This window comes from Thermobia domestica, chromosome 1 (assembly GCF_964235325.1).
Source record: "Thermobia domestica chromosome 1, izTheDome1.hap1.1, whole genome shotgun sequence".
Classification (NCBI taxonomy): Eukaryota; Metazoa; Arthropoda; class Insecta; order Zygentoma; family Lepismatidae; genus Thermobia; species Thermobia domestica.
Window position 1 is genome coordinate 170,304,866 of NC_137454.1, and position 6,857 is coordinate 170,311,722.

Sequence of the window (6,857 nt, forward strand, 5' to 3'; positions counted from 1 at the left end):
ACACTTTCATCTGAATCACCATCACCATCAATACTTGTAATTCTCACAAATTTACACACTTCTTTCTCTTCTGGTTCTTCAGACTTGTCACTAAAATCTGCACTCAAATTACGATACTGGCTTGCAAACTGCTTCAGTTCTAACAACAACTCACTTCTATTCATGTTTGCTAATTGAGAAACAGTTTGCAAGCAATCATCTGGAAAATCTTCTACCTCCATTGCAACTATATCCTCGTACCTTTTTGAGTCTAACCAGGAACAATCAAGCAGTAGAGTCTTGTTGGATACAAACCGTTCTTCTATACTTTTACTCGTATAATCGAGAACGTTAAAGTATAGTGCTTTGTGTTTCTGGTCATGTGACAAATTTCTAGCCTCGTCAGAAACTTTTTCACAAGGCATTTTCTTCACCTTGGGAATCCTTTTTTCTGGAAAATCACCTTCTATATCAATTTCCCCCATTCCTAAAATAAGCTTTGACGTCTTTAACCAGGGATTTTTATTTGTCATGCTATCTTCTAAAATTTTTGTCACTTCTTTATCTTCTAATTTCGTCTAATAAATCATCTACCGACTGCCATAGTCTAAAGTCTTTGCATAGTCTAAAGACTTGCTTTGGAGAAAGCTGGACACAGGAGAAGTAACTGAAAACATGTCTAGCATGACTACAGCTAGAAACAAATTTTCGAATTTGCACCACTGTCCTAAAAGGGAACGCACTGAAAATTTTGTTTTGCAATCGAAATTGCCTGTTGACATATCTAATAATACTGGCAAAAATGTAACGAATTTAGAAGAATCAACTTATCATAATGTAAATCTATTATGGATGATAGAGCTTTGTGTTTGCTCCACCACCTAGTAGTACCTATTTTTTTTTTTTAATCGATGTAGCTTTGCCCACACAGAATGATGTTTCTTTCTAAATTTCTCCCTCATGATCATTTTCTTGTATGAATTGCTTAAAAAGCAAGCGGGTTCTTCCACAAGCCCGAATAAATGTTCTGCTTGGAGGCACTTTACAGTAGAATCTGTACGAGGGTGACAAGCTAACGCTGACCTCACCCCACTGTAAACATCCAATAATAGACTAAGCTACCACTTCAATCTTGTTTCTAGTGATTAAATGACTGTTTTAAGGAAGTTATACATGCAGAGAACACACATAGGAAAATATCTTGGAATTAAAAAAAATGTTTAGTAAACTATTTCACTCGTTTTTGTCGGGAATTAATACAATGTTAATGTTAGAGAATTTTAGGAAAACCTGTAAAAAATACGAAAAGAAAGGAACAATAAATCTATGAAAACTGTCACAAAGGAAAATGCTGCAACTATAAAGTCCGAAGGGAAATAGTATAACAGATAAATAGTTTTCGGTACTGTATCTAGGTAATGTTATTAGAGAAGATACCTTATGAACTATGAACTGAAAATTAAAGTTAGATAGGAAAAAATGTCATTATATCCAACTTACTTTTTTAATATTTTGGGGGCCCCTACAAGAGTGGCGTCTTAGGCTATAGCTTGTTATGTGTAAATCTGGTACTGGTTGTTTTTTAACCGATTTTCAAGCATTACATTAAACTATGTTGTTGTGTTTTAAAATTATCAGTAGTTAATTCTGTTTTTGTATTCTAAACATCTGATAATTAAGTTATTTTTTAAGTTTTAAATATTTATTTTCCTATGCGTCCGGGCCCTCCCAAAGGCTCTCGGGCCCTCGGCGATTGCCGAGCAGCCGACCTAGCCAGACCGGAACTGACTTCAATATACAGATATTTACTTCCACGTCAATTAATGTATCTCAAATGTAGATTGTTGCGTGATCTTTGCACCGTGACTTCCCCTAATAACTTCTACTTGTGCGTATTCCCCAAAGAAATGAGTCATAGTCTAAAGACGAACTCTTTCACTTTGTCCGACTTGGACTTTTTTTTTTTTTTAAAAAAAAGAAGGCATCTTTAAAAAAAAGATGGCTCATTCTGCAAAGGTTTGTTTGAATGCAACGCATACTTTGCGTTTTAATTTACGTAATAGGTATAACAGTTATAATTGCGTTGTCTTCCGCTCTGCAAATGCGAAGGCTTATAAAATGAGGCCCAAGATGAACTAACTCGAAAATGTTTTGTGTTTGTTTTTTTCTTAATCTTCAACTGAAACAAAACGACATTACATAGTCGAAAACAAAACACTATATATCTACAGAGTTGTTCATAATTCTCTCCGGAGTTTCGGACAATAGTATTGAAACAGCCATAACACATACAATCAAATTTATTCGTATAGAAATTTGCAGAATCTCTCCAGGATAATTACATGCCTTACAAGTAGTGATGGGCAGTGGGAATATTCCCGGTGGGAAGGAAAATAAAAAATGGGAATATTCCCGGTTTTTTCCCCTGGCTTATAAATTCCCGGGAAGGATTTTTTTCCATTTCTTTATTTTATCTTTCAAATTATAAGAACCATATGACTAATTACTTTATTTTCATTTATTATGATTTACTTCTAAGCTTTAAATAATTTGGAGGTTAATCCTTAACTGGTATGGTGATTTCGTGTCGCATAACTGATGTGGTACGGGTCCGAAAGACAGAGATATTTTGTTAATTTTCTATAATCCCAGAGTAATAAACGAGACCCACAATACATTTTCTCATTCTTTATAATCTGTACTAAACATTGAAAAAGATATTATTACACAAAATATTTTAAATGTTTTTTAAACCAGAAATATGTCCTACAGCAATCTGATCCATGCCATACCGGTTAAGGGTTTAAAAAAATAAAATTCGTTGACTGTACTTTATATAACTAATCATAAGATTTATTAGTTCCATTTCCAATTGCAGTAAAAAGTAGCAAAGTACTAATTTACAAATGATAAAAAGGAACCAGTTCTAGATTTACTTCTAGGCTTTAAATAATTTGGAGGTTAATCCTTAACTGGTATGGTGATTTCGTGTCGCATAACTGATGTGGTACGGGTCCGAAAGACAGAGATATTTTATTAATTTTCTATAATCCCAGAGTAATAAACGAGACCCACAATACATTTTCTCATTCTTTATAATCTGTACTAAACATTGAAAAAGATATTATTACACAAAATATTTTAAATGTTTTTTAAACCAGAAATATGTCCTACAGCAATCTGATCCATACCATACCGGTTAAGGGTTTAAAAAAATAGAATTCGTTGACTGTACTTTATATAACTAATCATATGATTTATTAGTTCCATTTCCATTTGCAGTAAAAAGTAGCAAAGTACTAATTTACAATTGATAAAAAGGAACCAGTTTGTAAAGTAATGCAGAAATTATGTAGAAATAGAGATGAAGTACGATTAATACACCCCGAAACATCGTTACTAATAGACGTCCGTCTGTTTCCCGTCTCTGACTCGAATTTCTGAAGAGGTACTTGGACTTCTTTTACATGTGAATTAACGCATGAAATTTCAAGAAATAGGTAGGAAGAAAGGTCGTGTGTGGGAATGTTACGTGCTAAATTATAAATATGTCAGTCTCTTGCAAATTTTGTGAATATAAATATGTATGCGCAAATGCTGATAAATTTGTGAGACATGTATCTTCTGGCAGTAACCCAATTTAATTTGTTTATAACATTTAAAAATTTAATATGTTTATGATATCAGTAGTAGAGTTAAGTTTAGAAAATCCACTTACTTATAAATTTAAACTGTTATACCATTTTTTCCACATATTTACTTTCATAGAACATATTGTAAGTAAATATACATTTATGCGTACTCTCTAAATATAATAAAATACTAATATAGTAACATAGTACCGTTCAGAATATACATTTTAAAGAATCCTCTGGAGACAACTGCAATAGATATACTGTGATAAAAAACGAATTTAACTTTGAGATCATAATATAGTAATAGAATGCAATTTTCTTTGTGATTACATATAAATTCCCGGAAAAATTCCCATTTTGGGAATCTTCCCGGAAATATTCCCAGGGAATATTCCCGAAAAATATCTTCCCGGGAATTTACCTATCACTACTGACAAGTACTTAATATGGACAGCCCTGCTAACTTGACAGATACCAATCCTGTATTGAAATTCTTGTGGCATACGTTGCAATTTGTTAGGTCGATATCAATGAATACTTCTGTGATTCTGTGCAGCAGTTGTGGTAAATCACGTGTCATAGGGAACTAAACCACTCGATATATGACGACTAAGGGAGCCAATTGCCCTCTCCTATAGAGCCAATGGAGATGTTGCAAATTAGGAAGAAAGTATGTGATTATCTGCAAATTTACTTTAAGTATTGTCCAGAATGCTTTGATGAAATCAACACGTGTGACGAAACCTGTCTGTTTCATTTATTTCCTGAGAGCTTAAGACAGTTGATGGAATGGATGCATTCAGGATCTCTGTGTTGAAAGAAATCACGAGACGCGAGGTCGCACAACAAATTGATAGCGACGTTCTTTTGCTATCACGAAGAAGGAGGGAGGTTTTACATATACTTTATTGAACGTGGAACCACCATCACCAAAGAACGATATTGTTCATCCTTTAACAAGTTGCAGTGAATCTTAGGAATTAAGATATCAAAGTCACATGTAAGGAACATCAAGTTGCATAACGATAATTTTGGATTTCGTGAATTTCCAAAGGACCAATGCTTGCGCCTAGAAAATCTCATTTCTCTATTGTTTACCATTACCAACCTAAAGTGGATTGTGCGTCACCTTATTCCACTGAAAGTTTGCCGAGGAGGTTCTTATCCACAATACTTCTTTTCGATTATGACTTTGCTTCACTATTTAGAGCATTTACGAAGAAAATTCGTATACTGAAACAATGCGCATTACTATGAGTCCGTAATTGGCAACACTGGTCAATATGCTGAGTGTGAGTATTTCAGTAGGGTTTGATAACCTCAAGATATAGTAGAAATGATTACTAGAAAAAAAATCTAGGCGTTATTAAGCAGATCGAGAAACATGCATTCCGACCAGTCTAGTTTGGGACAATATCCATTTTAGTCCGTGTAGCGACTAAATTTAATTGGTATGATGATAAGACTATTGAGCCATGCATACACACACACAAACATACAATTAAATAGATCTGTATAATTAAAAACAATAAACTAGTAATTAACTGTTAACGATAGTTGACGATTTATCAAAATGCTATTTTATACTATACTGTATAGTAGACTACTCTGGCCGATTTACAACCAGACAGTCAGAACCAAAGTCGGACGTAACTAAATGACTAACAGAAATAATAATAACTTCCAAGTAGTCTCTCTAGACCTGAGTTTCCTAGTTCGACAGAGGTTTCGGATTCCCATTTAACTTTATTGCTCTCATTCTCTGATTACCAATCAGGTATTGGTAGTACAAATTAATCAATCCATAAATCGTTAGTTGGAAACCTAACAATTTGTAATAAATAGATGTTGTTGTAGTTGTTGAAAAAAAGTAAAAAAAAAAAATATTTTCTTTCATTTACTTTTCCAAAAACCTTCAGACTTTCCGAAATAATAAAATGGAACTTCCCAAAACATCACAATAAATTATTTGTCATTAGAAGGAATTTTTAGAACTTAAGCAAATTAATCTCTAGTGTGGATTTCAGGCGAAATATTTTGGTTTTCATTGACGATGGGATACAGATTTTTCGATATTTATCGTGAAGCAGTTGGTTAATTACTTCAAAATAAAAGTGACATATTGTTTTCTAGAAAACCAGAATAACAGTGCTAGGAAACAATACGTTCACTATTTCACTTGGCAAGAACTGTTCATGTCAGAGACAGCGTTAGTCCAAGTGGGGCCCGGGACAAGTGAAATTCCTCAAGATCAGCTTGCGATATCAATTTGAGCACACACTGATACTATTTGCCGAAATTTTTATTTTCCGTTACCACCCTTTCCACATGGAGGTTAGTTATCAGATCTTGGTACGTTTAGAATGAATTGAAATGAAAAAATTTAGAATGAAATCTTAGGAGCAAAGTTTCAATTATATTCTCGAGCTCCAAAGTCGATGTAAGTATTTCCTTACCCCTAGAAAGCCTGATGAAAAGTTTTGTGTGAAGTATTAGATTGGACGAAATAGAAATGTAGATATTATGAAAAGACAATAACAAACAGCTAGCAACTATCAAAAGGTTGGTTTGGCACAGAATGTGGAAAATTTTCTAGGTCGCGAGAGAAACCAATGAAGAAGTATGTAAGAATAACAAGGGAGGAAATATGATAATTTAAAATAGAAAATAGTCAGGAAGCAAATATTATATCCTGGGAGAGAAAGTGACGGATTCACTTGCACCCTCCCCTCAAAGCCGACCTCTTTTTTCTAAGCTTATCTATTTAGCAACACATTACCTAGGTACAATTATTATATCATCATATATAATAACTACCAACAAATCATGTAGGCCTGGATCATTTGCTGATAGTTAAGTTCTCCGTAGCGAATCACAAGATGAACAACAACTATGTGTCGAAAATGTGTTTTATAATTTATATTGCAGTACCTCATTTGTGTTGATATAAAAGCCGTATTTCTAGTCTAAATTAATCGTCCAGAAGGCAATTCTCGCCCTCCAAATGGCTCTCCTCTGTATGCTAGTGGGGAGAGGTAATAGATAATATGACGAAAGAAAAATACGGGAGGCTTAGAAAATACCGTGATTATCGGGTAGTATTGAAACAAATAACCCTTAAGTCATGACTCAAAAGTTCGTTGAAATGAAATCTCTAGTTTAAAGTGCCAGGTTATGCCATATATGCTAAAAGAGACAGATGATTAATGAATGTAAATGATAATGAAAGAGTTAGTGAAACAA